Below are 19,690 nucleotides of genomic sequence, written 5' to 3'. Positions count from 1 at the left end.
TGTTAAATGAGGTGGTGTAAAAGACGGTGCATCAATGGCAGTAAACTTCCAAAAAGGCTTTTCTTTCCACAACTTTCATTTTATTTCAATTGAATTATATAGTTGAACACTGGAGAACACCAATTGCCTTGTTGGCACTTCCAAAAACCTCCAGTTTAGCACTACTTGGACAAAATATTTTGCCATTTTACGCCATCTCGACCAATCAAATTTGCCGCCCACATTCTCAGCATTGGGGAATGGCGAGATTCAGACAAAACCGTAGCTCATAGGAAATATAGATTGTGCTTGGAAAAGCAAAGTAAGAGTTGGAAAGACCCTTCCCATGTCCTTTTCCTAAAGACTTCATGGGGTAAGGTGTTCTATGAACTCTCGAGTTTTGAAGCTCTTGGTCCTTCGTGTGACTCGTGTGACCAAAGATTATGGTCCTTCATCCCATTTTGGAAAAGTTTATTCTGTTCAGCACAAGCAAACTTCATTCTCAAGCAAACAATGAGACGTGAAATTCCCCAAACTTATCGACATGCACATGATAGATCAAACGTGAGGTCATTGTTCGGTTTCCTCCTGATTTTAAGGTACATTTATCCCACGATGTTGAACTTGTCCAATGTTTCCACCTTTTACTAGTGAAACAAGGTGCTTGTTTCAACCCTATCGTCAACCCAAATGCGGAATTTCAATTTTACCCAAAGATCCAATTTTTATCCTCTAACCTCCTCAAATGCATGCAAGCTGATGGAACAGCCGACTTCATGTCCACTCGAAAGAAAACCAGCTCCGTGACACAGTGCCACCTGCAGGTGCTGGCCACGAGAATGGAAGTTTACGTTTGTGCTCTTCTTTTTTTGGGGGTGGGGGGGGGGGATTTCCATCACCAAAGTACAGCTTGGGTGACTCAGAAACATTGAATCTTTGTAAATACTGTACTTGGATGAACAAGGAAGTTGGACACATGACAGACATTTGACCCATCTTGCTTGCCTTTTATTAAGATCACACTCATTTCAATCTATAAGTTTATTTCCTTATTTTCATTGGTGGGAAAGAGAGGGGGGAGTGTTTGTCAGGTGAGGAATTAACAAACACAAACAACACATTCACCTTTTGACAATATGCTCTCACAGACTACACGATCACGACAAATGTAACCAATCACCCCATCCAAACTCAACTCCCCACCAGTCCTACCAATGTCGATGCAGGGTGGCATCTGTGCTGCTGAATGCAATTCCAACTGTAGGTTATTGGCAGTAATTCATAAAAAAATTTTGATGGTGTTGGTGATAGCTCGCCTCCTCTTTGTGAAGGACACCGTGGGATCTTTAATGTCTACCAACTAATGCAAGCAGATGGCACGTCTAGTTTAACATCCATCCGAGGGACGGCACACTCATTGATGATTCATCCTGCCTGTGAAACACCGGGATGGCAGTTTATAGCTGGGTCGAGATTCGAATTTAGGATTGATGGCTCATAGATGAGTAGGCGTACCTCTCCCTTGGCCATCCTGTCTGCCCTCCAAGGCAATGGAGTGTTGCACAAGTACTCTCTTCAAGGACTTACAATTCAAACTTGTATTGTTGCATCTTATAGATGCTTCGTTTTAGGTTCTGAGTATTATGATCCTCAAATGTTCTTATCCCTCACAGAAGTAATTCAGGAATTTCGACGATGCATCCGTTCATTATCTTCAATGAAATGAATAAAAATGCAACAGAATCGTATTCTTGCTTCCTTGTCACCTGCTGAATGTATCTGGGCAAACTGAAGCTTCTGTGGATACGGCTCAAGATCCTTATGAGTACAGGATTCTTCTTACATATTCCTCGTTTATACAAACTGGCATCAACACTCCCAACTAGAAAGAGTATGCATTAGCTCCATTATATGAAACATTGCAGATGAGAGTCAATGTAACACCGAGCATGTCTCATCACCACTGCGTTGTGAGCATTTCCAATTGACTCTGGATGTTTGGACAGTGCATGGTCGACCACAGTCTGGTGACTTGTACCGTACCATGAGGTGCAAATGTATTCACATCAAGATGAACATCATTTACAGATTGAAACTCATTCGTACAGAATTGACATTTGAATGATCATCTGAGCTTTAACAATTGAGTCAGTTGCAAAGAAAAGCTTGACAGCAGCGAACCTTTCTCGAGGAGTCCAAAGATCCACGATGCTGCTGACTGGGTGGTTTCGGGACATGTTGAACTTTGAAAAGCTATGGAGTTTTTGGCTTCATGGTGGTTACCTTTTGCCTACGGGCCGGCGGCAGCACTTCTTGACCCCACATCCCAATATACACTTTATATCAGCCTTTGGTGGCCTCAAAATGGAGGTCAAGGCCAACATTCAGTCGATTCAACCCTTGCACAGATTCTGAAGTACTTAGACCCCAAATTTGGGGACTCTGGGTGCTACAGTTCAGCTGTGAAAGAATAACCTACAAATGCACAAACAAACACACAAACACTTGAAAATATGCAAATAGTTATATCATTAATAACAGTCCTGAACTTAAAACACCTTCATTCAATCAAATGTCCTGTTCTGAACAAACTGTAATCGTAAATTTGCCTCCTCCATACATCCGAGTCGAAATTTCCTGATTTACAATTGCTCACCTTGTAAGAGGACAAATCCTAAATGGTGCTTCCATTATAAGAAGTAACAAAACCGAACATTATGTACCGCGTAAAAGCAGGTAGAGGCGCAAATGATCGTGGTCTGTCTTCTCCAGAATGTGTAGCCACGACAACACCACGCCAGATATGCATTTATTGTGTGTGAAACCCCTAGAGATTGGTTCATCTTCCCTTATGATTGAACATCATCCAGCCAAGTCCCATCAATGCTCTACTGCAGTAAGGTGTGTGTGTGTGTGTGTGTGTGTGTGTGTGTGTGTGTGTGTGTGTGTGTGTGTGTGTGTGTGTGTGTGTGTGTGTGTGTGTGTGTGTGTGTGTGTGTGTGTGTGTCACCACTGGATGTGCACCAGTAACAACTTCTGGTGCATGAGCTGCACAATGTGTATCAAGGTGGTTCTGCAGCAACAATGTAGAACATAATTAACAGATCATATTCATTTGTTTAGACATTTTTGCCTTACTCATCATGTGCTTTCGGAAAAATGTGTGAACATGATAGTTCAAAACCTGTTTAGAACATTACACTTTACAAGAAATAGCCTTTTATGTTCAACTGGCGAATTTACCCATCAAGGATGGTTGATGGGATGGTATGACATTTTATCGATTGGGAAGGTCATATAACAACAACTACAGAGTACATAGGACACCTTACCCCACACAGTCTTGAGAGACAAGGACATGGGCAGAGTCTGATATCAGAAAATTTGATTGGTCAAGAAGATGTAAAATGCTGTAATATTTTGTCCAAGTACTGCTATACGAAAGATTTTTGAAATATCGTGATTTGTGTTCTGGAATTTTCAAGTGTATAATTCAATTGAAATAAAATTAAAATTTTAATAGTGCGTCGGAAAAAAATATGAAGTTTACCGTCGCTTTAAGGCCCTGTCACACCTTGACGATTTAGCCAGCGTATGCCGACGTATGCGAGCGTGCTTCAGCGTGCTCTTAACGTATACAAAACTTACCCATAACGTATTCGATGTGTGCCAGCGAATTCGGAAAATTTTTCATACGTCGGCATATGCTGGCTAAAACGGCAAGGTGTGACAGCGGCTTGACACGTCGATGTCTGGTGCGGTTATGATTTGAATCGTCGAGCCGCAGCCTTTTAATAGGCTACGCCACGTGATCGTCGGCGATACGCTGCCGCGCGCTATGCATAAGTTAGACTATCGTTGGGCATAGGTTGTGAACGCCGACAACATGCTCAGCATTCGTTGGTATAAGTTATCTATATGTTATTGAAACGTTCTGTGTACGTAACTAATACGTTATGCATACGTCAAACTCGTTATGAATACGTCCAAAACTGGAAAAAAAACATCAATAGTTCAGCGTACGCCAGCGTTTTACATACATTTTGATACCTTGCCATACGCTGGCTAAAACGTCAAGGTGTGACAGGGCCTTTAGCAGCGTCTTTAACACCACCTTGTTGATCACGTTACGACAGTTCTTCATGCCTGTTGTTTGTGTCCTTTACAGTCTGATGTCCTTAAAAACAGTAAGTTACCTGTTTGGAATGATTTTCAATCTTGTTTGACTGCCAGACAGTCTGCCATAGTAAAACTAGAAAGAGCAATCAGAGCTTGTAGACCCTCTCCAGGACTTGTTTTGTGTGGTGTTTGTGTACTGGTGTGTTACGTAATTAATGAGACAGATTTAGAACTGCCACTTTATAACTGCTGGCAGTCATTACCGGGTACGAAGACGTCCCGCTTTTATGCATCCCCACTTTGATTGGACACCTGATCCTGATCCTGACCCATGACATTTTAAATTTTTATTCAATTGAATTTAGAATGGGATTAAAATAAATTCAATTCATATCAAATGGAAGACCAAATAGGTACAGTCCTGCAGGTACAAATAGGTACAGAAGACCAAATAGAGTGATCAGAAGGAACCTGAACAAGCAAAAAGCAAAGATGAAGTCATCAGGAGGAACCCGGAGATGATTCACATGTCCGCTGCTACTTCTCTACCTTAAAACCCATCCAGACACAGCCAAGTGAGCCTTTTTCAAAATAAATAATTAATTAATTAATTAAAAACGAACCAAGATCAAAAAATTTAATAATTCTGGCTTCCAGACCAAGCATAAGATTAAGTTGAAATTTAACGCATGTATTCCCCATCACTACGAGATCATAATTGCCATGGTTCATGTCGATTGATAAAGCGGTTCCAGATAAAACATTATTTAATATTTTTCTTCAATCCAATATGGCTGCCAAACCATGTGACCGATGAATTATTTCTTAAATTTGTACACTCAAGGATTGTGGAACATTTTTGTAAAGTTTCCCCTCAATCTGTCCAGCTCTTTTGGAGAAGAAGATTTTTATAGGTTTTAAGGTAAATCTAATATGGCTGCCAAACCATGTGACCTTTAATGTCATATGTGTAAATCTTTTGTTCCCCATGGATAGGCGGTCACATCTGTAAAGTTTTGCCACGATCTTTTCAGCCACTTCAGAGAAGCAGATTTTTGAAGGTTTTTTTTTTTTTAGCAATATGTGGTTGCCGAATCATATAACTGATGATGTTATCATTTTATTTTTTCTGTGGACCATTTTATTCCGAGATGACCATCAAAAAATTTCATACTGATCAGATGTGGCGTTCTACATATGCAATTATGATGTCATAACAAAGGCACCTATGACATCATCAAAAAATCACAATTATTCCCCATGAGGAGTACTTGCCATATAAAGTTTAAATTTTTTCCTTCTTGCGGTTTCAGAGATACAGAGGTCAAAAAATTTTCCGTTTTTCCAACATGGCTGCCACATAACGTGACCTATGACGTCATCCTTATTTAATTATTCTGCATGAGCAGTCACACCGATGATGCAAATTTTGTCTCAATCCGACAAGCAGTTACGGAGAAAAACACGAAAGTTCTGAGTGGACAAACAAATAAACAGACAAAAAACAGACCCAAATGGAATACTCCCTCCTTCGGCGAGGGTAACAATTATCTCACTCCTCTCTGCGCATGTGACATCTTGATTTCAGAGCCAAAGTACAACGAAACTACAGGTTCATGATCTGATTCATGTTCAAAATATAACATTCAATTGAAATAAAGTTGTTCCTCGATCATAAACTGACGTTTGTGGACGGTCAGACAGTCAGACAGTCAGACAGACAGACAGACAGACAGACAGACAGACAGACAGACAGACAGACAGACAAACAAAGTGAAGTATTTGATTAACCTCGCTTTTCACTTTGCACGTACGGGATGGTGCCAGCAATCCACAACTACAATCCCATCATGGGATGGTTCCAGAAGCAATCCCATCAGCCCACCACCGTGACATAATCGAGCATGGTGAGCACTTTGGGAAAAGTGTACTTTCGGCTGGATCCTCCCTAACATCTAAAAATATTTTCACAACTGAGTATATTTCGTCAATCGGTGAAGTAGGTGCTCCACAGATATTTAGAAAGAGTGTCCAACCAAGATTGCCTTTTGAAGTTAATTGATGCACTCTGCAACTCTTCCTCCATTAATCCACCTGAGTTACTCTTAGAATATGTTTTCCATATTAGCAATTCTATCTCACTGGACTTGACATTGTAATAGCATATTGATCGGCAACTAATGTGAACATTTTATTTCAAATATAAATATGGGTTTTCTTAAAATATTCTTACAATCTGTATTAATTAAACTGTCCAGTAAAAAATTAACCTGCAGGTTAAGATCAACCTTTGTGTCACTTTATAGATTTGGCACTAAGCTTCACGTCACCTCGCGTCTACTTCAGGTATATTAACATTCATCGTGGAACAGTCTTCTGTTTGTTGGTGGAACAATGTTGTGGAATATCATCCACATAGTAAAGCTGGAATAATGGTGGAGCAGCGGCATTGTACCTGTACCGAAGTAGTGGCAAGATCAAGATTGAAAGAGGGGAGCTAGCATTTGGCAAGATAGTGTAGAGAGGTAGTGTACTCACCTTTGAGCAGTCGTCTCGGTTTGATTTTCGACACAACTGTAAACTTTCACCCTGGTGTTTCACAATCAGGGCTTCAATGAGTGTGCATCCGCCAGATGGGATGTTCAGCTGAAGACATTGTCCGACAGCATTGATTGTTGGTGGACGTTAAAGATCCTTCAGTCGTTTTTCCAAAGAGCAGAGGATTGTCACTGGAATCTTCGATAAATTCCGAATTGGTGGACTAAGCAGCCAGGGATCTCATTCCAGACACGATCTTGTGGCCATTGAGTTATTCTTCTTATTATTATTCCTCTTCATTATCCTCCCTTTATGCTGCAGTCTCTTTGCCCCAAATGACCGGCAACCTACCGGATACAGTAACTTGCTGTATCTGTCAATGGACTGTCAACTTTCAATTGACTCAACCAGTGTAACCAGTCTGGAAATAACACACACACACACACACACACACACACACACACACACACACACACACACACACACACACACACACACACACACACACACACACACACACACACACACACACACACACACACACACACACACACCACTCACTCACTCAGCATAAAAGGTGTAAGATAAGGATGTGCAAACTCATCCAAATTTTCAAAAAAAAAACTTTTAATTACAAACAATTTTGGAAACTAAAAATTGTGAAAAATTAATGAGAAATTTGGAGAGACAGAAAATCAGAGGATGAATATGACAAAGATGAAAATCAACTTCAACCGCTCTGCAAGAAAGCAAAAAAACTCAAATTTGATCATTGGAAGAATTGAGAAAATTAGCGACGATATTGATTTAAACCGACTCATGAAAGAGGATGCGGATCACTTTGTGGAAGTGAGGAAAGGTATCCGAGCAAGATCGGCGGCTTTTAGAAAATTTGAAAGCCATGAAAAGGAAACCGCTTTTTATTTCTAAAAATAAAAAAATTAATGAAGTTTACAATAAATACGTATTATAGCAATGAAGTGTGATTTCTATCAAATAAGGTGAAGAGAACCTGAAAGATGAGAAGTACCAACATCGTGCGGATGATACTCTGGGTACCTGGACAGATAAAACAGAATCCTGACTGACATTTTAAAAGGTATATCCCAATGTAGTACAACAACCAAACTACAATTCCAGACTATCTGAGGTTCTATGACAATCCTTTAAAGAGTCCTTGGAACAAAGAAAACAAAAATATGAGAACAGGATGTGAAAACATCCCAATGTAATCCTAAAAAGATGGTCCAATTAAAAAAGTGGACACTGTGAGCCTAAGAATGTGTCCGTTCCACCTTTTGATACCTGAGAAAGGAGATTACAACCAACGTAAGGTGCTGAAAAAAAAGATACCACTCATATATCTATATGGACAGATGTTCTCTCGGCATAACAAAAAGATACAAGAGGAGAAACCAGTGGTCAGACAGAAAACTAAATTCAACGACATGTTGACCGTAATCATAAAAAAGTTAAGTTGTAACCGTGCTGGACACACAGCTGATAGGCAACAATAATTACAAACCAGCAACCTGGAGAAGGATCTGTAAGAAGCAGAGGAAGATTGAAGATTATTGGAGAGATGAGATTGAAAATTTTCCTGGAGTGTAAATGGCCTCGAATAATGCAAATAGAACAGAAGGACCATGTTGAGCGAGACCATTGTACTGAAATAGAGTGCAGGCATGATGGGCCAAATGACCTCCTACTGTGTCCTAGTTCATTTTCCATCCTTGTTTGTATGAAATAGCCTCCGCAAGTCAAGTTACTGACACTGTGGAGGTTTTACCACCTTAGAACGATCCCATTATCATCTTGGATTAATACCTCTATGATACGGAGCTAATTAAGTGGTCCTTAGATGTATTTATTTGTACGCAGGGCTGGCCCTCTAAGAATTGGAGTTGAAATGTCACCATAAAACACGATCACATCATCACTTTTGCACATGTTCAGGTATGCACGGCACGATATGACTACCTGTTACACATTGCAACAATTATAGTTTGTACAAGGTGTCAGCTTGACATACTTCCTTATTGACCCATTTCCATTCCATGATTGACTTGACTGACTGGGTGTATTGAGCATTCCCCTCCAGTAGAAATCCAGTGACGTCATTGCAGTTTGTCCATGCCAGCCTTTGGAAGGAGGAAACTTCTTGGAACAAGTCGTCGATTTGTTCAGTCCATGAAATAGAAAAGGCACATTTCAATTAGTTTTTTTTCTTTTTTTCTTTTTGGCATATTGTGGTCAAGGAAACAAAAAAGCAGGAAAGTGGGAGGGGAAAGAAAAGGAAATCAAGCTTGGCTGCTGGAGTTTAAGAAACTCCTGAAATGTGTGCAGTTAGAGTTGGAGATGGAAAACGAAAGAGCTTGATGCTTAACAAGGAAAGGTGACTTCATATGATGGGGATTTATGTCCCCAGATCAGCATGAATGGTGTACAATTGCTTAAACACCCCAAGTACAGTTGAGGGCCCAAGACGGAATGATAAGATAATTTATACAAGCTGCCCCACCCTACACGTCTCTGCCGCATTGTTTCGTGGTTTTGAGCAGACACCGGTCCCCGGTTCCCACGGATTCTTGGCAATCTTCCGGTTGTAAATCAAAGATGCTTCCTGGGACAGCGTGCCTTCAAATGCGACCCAAACTAGAAAACAGTGAGAGCACCGCTGAAGCGAGACGGCTCCTCATGTGATTGTACAGTTTTTCATTGAGTTGTCAAATTCACATCGGATGATATTGCGTGTCTAATCGAGCCACTTGTTTCCAGCAAACGATTGTTGATAAGCAAATAAATAAATAAATAAATATTTATATATATCTTTTTCTCTTTTTTTTTTTGCAGAATTAGTTTCATAATGCGTTAAATTAGTAAGCCAGGAGTTAAAATTTGGCAAAACCAGAATGAGCTCACTCCTTTCTCACGAGCTACAATCGACCAGCGTTGGGATGCGCCGCCTTCACTATTGCATCGTGTTGACGGAAAGGACCTAGATCAGTCCAGGAGCATCGCTCACCTTGTTGAAACGTTCGCACAACATGAGTCCTTGTTGCTTTTGGGAGCCTCTTTGAGGCGCGACGACGCTTGGCGAAGTTTCAACTGGGATCAAAAGCTCATTTCAGGAAGAGGCCGAAAACTCTGCCAAAAGCTTTTACCGCACTCTTAGCAGATTGGACATCTGGGGGCCTTTCTCAAATTATTTTTATGACTTTTTTTTGTTGTTGTTGTTATTGCTTTTGCTTCATCAAGATTTTCATTCTGTCGACATTAGGAGATCGGGGACTTCCAAGTTCCGCCTGGGTGTTTCAGGTGCAGATATTAAATGGCTGTGGGGTAGCAGATGGTGGAACGTCATCGATGTGTCGTATTATGAGATAATTTCAACGCGCTACCCTCCTGCTTGCTAAAGGGCTGTGGCATTAATTAAACGAAAGGCAGCTCTCTGCACAAGTGCGAGTGAAATATTCTCTTGCCAGAATCGAGCATTCGTCACTGTTTACGGTAATAGTCTGAAGACCCGAGAGTTGTGAGATAATCAGGATGGAATTGCCTCGGTACAGATATGGCCTCGTGAATTCATCACTGCGTTCGGGCGTGAAATGTCCTGATGAAGACAGAATACAAGTAGCCATGTGTGATTTGCTCATTGCATCTATTCTTGGCCTCAAAATAGAGCTCCGAGTCGGTGCTGTGAGAGGCTCGAGGAGACTTTTCTTGGAACCTCCGGGGATTTGGATAAGACTGTAAATTGATGCAGCGGAGATTGAATAACACGAAGTTGGAAGCGATCAGAGCAGAACAAAGCACTTACAAAGTTAATCGCTCGGCGCTTGTGTTCTGCACCCGATCAATTAAATTAATTTCATTTTGAAACGTTGAACTACCCGTGTAAATTTCAATGTAAATGTCTTGTTGATGGCGGTGTGAATATAACCGAGAAATTAACGAGATAGACCATTTTTAAAATACCGCGTTGCAATATTATTTATGGCACGCTGTGTGTACACTTTGCGTACAGTTTGTGCGCAAAATCATGTATCACACATTAACATCTCTCACTATCTCGACCACATCGGTCGAGATTTTTCTCTTGACAATATGTTGGTACATATCGGGTCTTAACTTTGATCTTGGCACAATTACCTCTGCCAACAAAGGTGGATGGAGGTTGTGTTTTCACCCCTGTTTATCTGTCTGTTTGTCTGTGAGCAGGGTATCTCAAAAGGTTGTGGACTGATTCGGAAGAAATTTGGTGGGCAGGTGGGATGTGCGACAAGGACGAATTGATGAGATTTTGGTGAACATCCGGACACAGATCCGGACACGAGAATTTCGTTTTTAATTTCTAGCTCACCTGGACTTTAGTTAGTTGAGCTTATGTGATCGAGCAGTGTCCGTAGGTGAGTCAGTGAGTCAGTGAGTCAGTCAGTCCATAAACACTTCAGTCATTATCGCTTGAACCAAACACAGGATTTTAATGAAACTTGGCCACAAGTTTCATATCTGATGCCAAATGAAGGTTTATTGACCGCATCCAAATCTGCACTCAATGAGGAGGTCTACGGGGATTTTTTGACCCCCCCCCCCCAAAAAAAAATGGTATTTGCTCTCTTCTCCAAAACGACACACACAATTTCGATGAAACTTGACCACAACTTTTATCATCTGTAATGTACCAAATTGTATTGACCGCATCAAAATCCACGCTCATTATGGGGGTCTATGGGAGGGGGGAGCGGGGAGGGTCGTTTAACCCCCCCAAAATAGGTATTTCCTCTCTTTTCCAAAACTACATACAGGAATTTGATGAAACTTGACCACAACGTTCATCACCCATGATGTACCAAAGTTTGTTCATGGCATTAAAAAAAATAAAATCAGTCTTAGGGGGTCTGCAGGCAGTTTGAGTGACTGTTGCTCCTGTTCCAGGTGAGCTCCAAGATGCACAATCCGATTTTTGAAGTGCTTCTTCACCATTGAGAGATAGGGTCAAAATCTATAAATAGCATGATATCTCAAAAAGTTATGGACGATTGGTGGACATGTTGGTTGTGTGACAAGAACGAACTGATTCGATTTTGTGGAAGATCCGGATCTCGATACTACAATTTTTTTAAGCCATTTGTCGCCATTGATAGATGGGTCAAAAACTATACATAGTATGATGTCTCAAAAAGTTATTGATAGATTTGGACGAGATTTGGTGGACAGGTTTGGAGTGTGACAAGGACTAATTGATTCGATTTTGATGGAGATCTGGGTGCAGATCCGGATACAAGAATTTTTTTAATTTTCTAAGAGATTCTTCAAAATTGAGATGGGACCAAAAACGATATCTAGGATGATGTTTCAAAAATGTATGGACGGATTATGACGAAACATGGTGGATGAGTTGGTTAGTTGACACGAACAAGCCGATTCGATTTCGGCTCAAATCCGGATCCAGCTTTGGCCTATCAGTGGGTTACTAAACGTAACCTGTTCAGACTAACGGAGGTATGTACTCTGCCAAGTGTTGCTGTAGTTATGATTTTTTTTTTTCGTTGTGCTTTGTCTCTAAAATGCTTCCCCCCAGCATTTTAGTTTGCATTCCCTGTTTGTGTTGTTCGAATAGGAAGGTGTTTTTCCTTCTCAGTGAACAATTCAGTTTGAATCAGCCACCTGAAACTGGTTGTTCATGTAAGGTTGTGTGAGCAGTCAGACAGACTTAATTGGGTTGTGATTCCGTGAGGCTGGAACATATCTGCGTTTGTCTCTGTCCGTGTCTCTCATCTGATTGAACTCTCAGTCCATATCCCAGAATCCCAGCACTTGATTAGGGTTATAGAGACGTAAAAAGCCTTTGGCACGGTGATTAATAGCTCCACGGATCATCTTTAATTCACTTTCTAATGACTAGGACCTCTCCAGGCTTGCCGTAATGGGGTGATGTATGTGCTTGGGCTATGCTGGGTGGCAGAGGGGAAAATCATTTGGACAAGGCAAAGATTGTTGCAGGGAAGAACGCTTTGCTCCCTGTTAATAAGAATTAATTAATTCATCTTTTCTCACTGTGTCTCCTTGCAGGTCGTCTGTGCCATGCGTATAATGGCTTTAAAAGCCATTTGAAGTCATGCTTTTTACCTCGAGTTATTGTCCTTGAAATCAGTCAAAATATCTTTAGTGTGGCAAAGATTTTTCTTTATACATACATGCAGAAATATATTGCTTTGGGGGGGAAAAAAATGTTGACACCAATCATTGGTCACCGGTTGACTAATTATTATATTCTAATTAAAATTATATACCAGACTCAGGAGCATAATGGTGAGAGCATGAAATCTAAATCTAGGAGGTCAGTGGTTTAAACCTTGGTCGAGTCATACCAGACACTTTTAAAATGGGACCTTCTACTTCCTTGCTTGACGTTCAGCATTGAGAATAGAGCACAGGTAAACGATGCTGGAAAGGCAATGGCAAACCACCCAGTATAACCAGTACCAAGAAACTGGTTCGGCAGCACCGACATTGTGTTATGAGTATGGAAATGTTTTATAAGAATCCTAATTACATCAAAATCCGAATTATGTTTAATAGTTACAAGGTATTATTATTATAATTACTAGTGCGTGCCCGTAGGTGCATGCCAGTATGTGCAGCTTCGTTCCTTCGCTCTCGTAAACGCCGACTGGATTGGGGCATTGTTTCAATTAGATCGGACCAACCGTATCATAAATGGCCATAACGTGGGAAACACCTGGGAAACATACTCAGGTCACCAGCGTCAATTGTGATGTCATATCAAACGAAGAAGAAGAATTGTGACGCCCCCCCTCTCTCTCGCCCCCCCTCTCTCACTTCCCCCTCTCTTCCCTCCTCTCTTGCCCCCCTCTCTCCCCCCTAGTCTCGCCCCTCCTCTCTCCCCCTCCTCTCTTGCCCTCTCTCTCGCCCCCACTCTCACCCCTCTCCCGTCCCTCTCTCTCCCTCTCTTGAATTGTGACACCCCCTCTCTCACCACCTCTCTCCCTCCCCTTTCTCGGCCCCCTCTCTCGACTCCCCTCTCTTGCCCCCTCTCTCCCCCCTCCTCTCTCGCCCCTCTCTCTGTAAATGTATTCACAAATGTCTACCAAGCACAACAATTAATTCAAACCTTGGGAAAAAACAGCTTTCAAATCCTTGGGAAACAGATGTTTCCCTTGGGAAAATTCAAACCTTGGGATTAATTAATAATTTGAACAATTAATTCAAACCTTGGAAAAAAAAACAGCTTTCAAACCTTGGGAAACACTTGGGAAACAGCTGAAACGGATGAAGAACGATATCAAACCTTGAAAAGGCACATACTCAGGTCCCCAGCGTCAATTGTGACGTCATACCAAATGAAGAAGAAGAAGAAGAATTGTGACGTCAATCGTGCAAAAAAAAATTAATCAAAATAAATAAATAAACATTAATTGTGACGTCATTCGTGATGTCATAGCACCGTGTCTTGTCATTGGTTGACAGATAAATGGCCGTAACTTGGGAACCGCTCGTCCGATTGATATCAAACCTTGAAAAGGCACATCCGCGGGGCCCCAGCAATATTCCTGGCAAGTTTCAATCAGATCGGATCGGCGGTTGTCGAGAAACGGCGGTCGCAGACAGACACACACATGCACACACACGCACACACAGATTGCTGGAATTGTAAATAGATAGATCCATAGTGCTTGTGTACATACCTGCTGATAGGATGAGTTGTGGTAGTCACACTCGGCTCTGTGCTGTATCACCAGTGTTTGAGTCTCAGCTGAACTTTCAACTGTCATCCTGGTGTTTCACAGGCAAAGTGATTCATCAATGTGTGTGTTGTCCCTCGGATGGATGTTAATCGGGCATACTGTCTGCTGGCATTAGTTGGTGGACGTTAAAGATCCCTTGGGGTCCTTCACAAAGAGGAGACGAGCTATCACCGGCGTGATGAATAAATTACAAATTCCTGCCCTAACTACTGCTTGGAGAGGGATGGCAAACCACCCAGCATGATTCTTGGCCAATAAACTGTTTACGTGGAACCAATGCTCTGTAATACAGAGTATGGTACATCAGTCAGTCGGATGTTGTGTGTGTGTGTGTGTGTGTGTGTGTGTGTGTGTGTGTGTGTGTGTGTGTGTGTGTGTGTGTGTGTGTGTGTGTGTGTGTGTGTGTGTGTGTGTGTGTGTGTGTGTGTGTGTGTGTGTGTGTGTGTGTGTGACATTAAATGTATGCGGTTGGGACAGTACATCGTGTTCGGCGACACAGCGCAGCCAACCAACCAATTGATCGAACAAAGTCCGAGTAAACCCTTCTCCCCAATTTTTTTTTAACAATCAGGAAAGAGAGTCCTCCTCATGTGACGTTTCGCTTGTGACCCACAAACCTTCTCAAGCCAAGAGGCACAGCTAACTACACATGGCCATTTATAGCAAACCACTTCCGGTCATGTGTTTGAGCATCCACACATCTTTTGGTTATCAGAATGTGGCAATGTCGCCCACCGATTCCTGGTCATGAAAAAAAAAATGTTTAAATCTGGTATTGTAATTATGCATATGCATAGCTCACTGTGTGTGCCGCAGTACCTCCTGGTTGTTAAAAGACTGTCTTTTGATTCTTCATGTGGATCGGGATGGGGGTGCGGGTTGATGCACTTTCTGCATGTACCGGTGATAGGTGTGTTTGTGTGTGTGTGGTGCTGCATGATGGCGTGTTAGCGTGCGTGAAGCAGTGCGTTACAGTGGCGTGGTGATTAATTGTGGTGGTTTATGCGTACCAAGACTATTGTTGAACCCACCTGTATCCTTGCTCTTCCACCAACCTCTTATAGATGCTTTAACCAATGGGTTATACTGTATCAGGAGATCATTGTTTTCATTTGTTAGATGACCTCTCTGCTGTTCTATAAAGCATACCAGGCTTTGAGCATCAATCACAGGTGTTTGTTGGGTATGACATCCAGTATGCGGGTTCCTCCTAGGTCCAGTTGATGCCCCGTTTGTATGTGGTGCCGTGCAATTGCTGACTGATCTGTGTTGCCAAATCCCATCGCCCTTTTGTGCTCATCTAGCCATGTATGGAGGTTTCTCACCGTTTCTCCGATGTATGCCGCTGCACAGTCCTTGCACCCGGTGCTGTACATCACACCTGACTTGTCACTCTCCGATATTGCATCTTTCAGTTTGGTTGAAACACCCCGAATAGTACGTAGTGGTTTTTGGGCTACTCCAATGCGTGCACTTTGCATTATTTTTGCGATTCTCTCTGAAAGATCTGGATTACAAGATAACACACACCGACCAATCATCTCTGGTTTGTTGTTGGTTCTCTTATGAATTCTAAACCCCTGTACAAACCTCTTGTCATAGCCGTTGCTCTTTAAGATTCCATGAACCTGCTTAAGTTCCTGAGTTGCACCCTTACTGGATGACAAGATTGTCCATGCACAGGATGTTAATGTCCATGCTACACTGCGCTTATGACACAATAAATTACATGAGTTGAAGTCCAGCAGTTTATTGGTGTGCGTTGGTTTCCTGTACACTGCAATTTCTAAAGTACCATTGCTTAGCCGGTGCACCTCAACATCCAAAAAAGACCAACTTACCCTCATTCTCCATTTATTTCATGGATTTTATACGAGTATACACCTGACCCAGTTTTTCAAGGAAGTTATCGACTTTATCCAGGAGTGTCATGGCAAAAGTATCATCCACAAAGCCTCACCAAAAACGTGGTAACCAGTCCTCATCTTGTTTCAACAAGCTACTTTCCAGCTCCTCCATTGCCAGATTAGCCACAACTGCTGACACGGGTGAACCCATTGCCTTTCCATAAATTTGTTTCTCGTGAACGCTATCATAAACCAACGTCGCACTATCTAGACATGACCTCAACAAACCGGCAACGAACCACAGTTAACTAGCTGTTTGTACACACCGTTTTCCAATCCTCAGATTTGTCCTTGCACTCTCGCATGACTCTCACTGCCAAGTCCACTGGGACATTCGTGAAAAGTGACACAACATCGAATGACACCATAACCTCCTTATCTCGAATTGTGATGGTTTCTATTTTATTCACGAACACCTCACTATTTTTAACTGTCCTGTCCATTTTTCCCACCAGCTTGCTGATGACACGTGCTAAGTATTGGGACAATTTGTATGAAGGGGGAATTAATAAAGAACACAATTGGTCTTAATGGAACATCCGGCTTGTGAATTTTCGGTAAACTATAAAACCTCAGTGCAACACCTTTACAGCTATATAGCAACCAATAATCTTGTTAGCTGTGCCTCTTGGCTTTAGAAGGCTTGGGGAATGCAAGCGAAGTGTCACACACGAGGAGGAGATCAGGAAAAAGGAGGATGTCATAAACTCTCTTTTCTGTTTGTGTGTCTGTATATATGTATATATAGTATTTTGTGCAATTCTAATACGAGCATAGGGATTGCATGATAGCTAATTTGGTAGCATACTCATCTCTTCGCTGTCTGCTTCTGGGTGCATTTCCCGGTCTACTTCAACTGCAACTGCTACGCTGGTGCCGTAACACTAGCATAGGTATTGGATCTCGGAGCACAGCATCACATAAGCATTCAGTTTGTCGGTGCAAATGCGGATGATAAGGTTTGTGGGTGTTGAAAAGTTTATGGACACATCGCCTTCTGCATCACTACAACACAGCCATAGAGCTTTCATTTGCAGATGGAAGATAAAATATCAAAAACTCTGTTCTCCAACCTGAGCAGCAATATGACATCACCAACAATGTCACTTATACAGAAGGCAATGTTTGCATGGCATGTGACATTTCTTTTCAAACACTGTGGCAATCATACCATTATGGGACTAAATCTGTGGTATTCACAACTTGTGCGTTGAACTACTTGTACTCCAAAAGGACTTTTATGCCATAAAAGATTGCAGAAGGCACTCTTTTGTGTTGATGATCTCCAATGATTGTGAAAAATGTTCACAGCTGTATTCTGACCACTATCTGCAGCAAAATAAACTTGACTTTATAGCTTTAAACAAGTGAGGCAGGTGACCAGATGGGGTTTGCAGTGGAGCTCACTGTCAGTGCTGATGGTACAGTGATTGTTTGGAGAAGCGATGTTTTTTAATTATATATATATATATATATATATATATATATATATATATATATATATATATATATATATATATATATATATATATATTGAAACGCAAAAGAAACTTACCACCTTTTAAACCTTCAAATATCAACAATAACACTGCATGTAGTAAATGTGTGAACTTATTTGTGGACAATAGTGTCCTCACTGTCAGACAAAACGGTCACGGATGGTCACTTGAACCTTCAATGGTCACTTCATAGCACAGGTGTTGAACAGCCGTTTTGACTGTCAGTGATTAGCCAAGGGGTACGGGATGATTTTAATGAGCTGCACGTGATGTCTTGATATTAGCTTTAAAAAGGCCAGTGCAAAATGGGCATTTCAATCAATATGCCACGATTGTCAAGGGATCAACGTCAGTGTACCTTGGGCATACTGTAAGGTGGATTGAGCTACCGTGAGGTGGCACATCGCCTTGGCAGTTCACACCAGACGATATCGGCCCTGGTGGACAGAGACACCCTCCACAACTCTGCAGATGACAGACCTCAATCAGGGAGGCCAAGAGTCACCACTGCGAGGCAGGACAGGCAGATGGTCCTAAGTCAGATGGCTTCAGACATTGAGGACTGAGTGGGACAGAATCCAGCAGCAATCCATCCAAAGACTGGTTGGCAGTATGCGCCGACGATGCACTGCCTGTATCCAAAACAATGGTGGCCACACACGCTATTGAAAGGGGACTGACATTGCACCCTGTGCTGTTCTGTACTGCAGAACAAACTTATGAGATGATGAATCTTGGTCAAAAACTTAACATGTCATCAATAAAATGCCAATGTTTCAATTAGCAATTGTTGGTTTGTTTTATTATGAACTGTTACAAATTTATTACATTTCAAACAAGTGGTAAGTTTCTTTTGTGTTTCAGTATATATATATATATATATATATATATATATATATATATATATATATATATATATATATATATATATATATATGTATATAAACATATATATACATGTATATAAACATGTTCTTCTTCTTCTTCCGGCTGCTCCCGTTAGGGGTCGCCACAGCGGATCATCCGTATGATCCGCAAAGTGATTTGTCACATGTTTTACGCCGGATGCCCTTCCTGCCGCAACCCTGGTCGCCTCTTACGACACAGGGATATGGTACACCTATGTTAACCGGGGTATACACCGGCCCAGTATACTGGTGCTCATTTCGCCGACATCGGAAGGATGGCAGGCTGAGTCAACCCCCTGGTGTATTAATTCAGTGGCCCAATGGGGCTTGAACTCAGGACCTTTTGTATCCCAAGCTGCTGCCCTAACCACTGCGCCAACACCAGGCATTCATAAACATATATATATATATATATATATATACATATATATATATATATATATATATATATATATATATATATATGTATATATATATATGTATATATACATAGATATATATATATATATATATATATATATATTTATATATATATATACATATATACATATATACATATACATATATATATATATATACATGTATATAAACATATATACATATATATATATATATATATATATATATATACATATATATATATATACATATACATATATATATATATACATATACATATATATATATATATATATATACATATACATATATATATATATATATACACACACACACTACATTGGGACATAAGAACATGGATGTTCTTTATTCTTATGTGTTCTTATGTTCATTTGTTCTAATGTTCTTATGTTCATAAGAACATGAACATAAGAATATGGAAAAGAGAGTTTAGGACATCCTCCTTTATCCTGATGTCCTCCTCGTGTGTGACACTTCGCTTGCATTCCGCAAGCCTTCTAAAGCCAAGAGGCACAGCTAACAAGATTATCGGTGGCTATATAGCTGTA

The 19,690-nt window shown here is 41.1% G+C and overlaps 1 protein-coding gene and 1 pseudogene across 5 annotated transcripts in view; one reads left to right on the top strand and one right to left on the bottom strand.

The window, feature by feature from the left end:
• Positions 1-14,435, bottom strand: part of LOC147018892 (uncharacterized) — a 42,922-nt pseudogene extending 28,487 nt beyond the window's left edge.
• LOC147018890 (MDS1 and EVI1 complex locus protein EVI1-A-like) overlaps positions 1-19,690 on the top strand; it is a 458,835-nt gene that overhangs the window by 135,797 nt on the left and 303,348 nt on the right. The gene's annotated exons all lie outside the window — the stretch shown is intronic.

The sequence above is a fragment of the Eptatretus burgeri genome, chromosome 10 (genome assembly GCF_056783735.1).
Source record: "Eptatretus burgeri isolate ZD-2024b chromosome 10, Ebu_testis_v1, whole genome shotgun sequence".
Lineage (NCBI taxonomy): Eukaryota > Metazoa > Chordata > Myxini > Myxiniformes > Myxinidae > Eptatretus > Eptatretus burgeri.
This window is presented reverse-complemented; position numbering and strand designations above follow the sequence as displayed.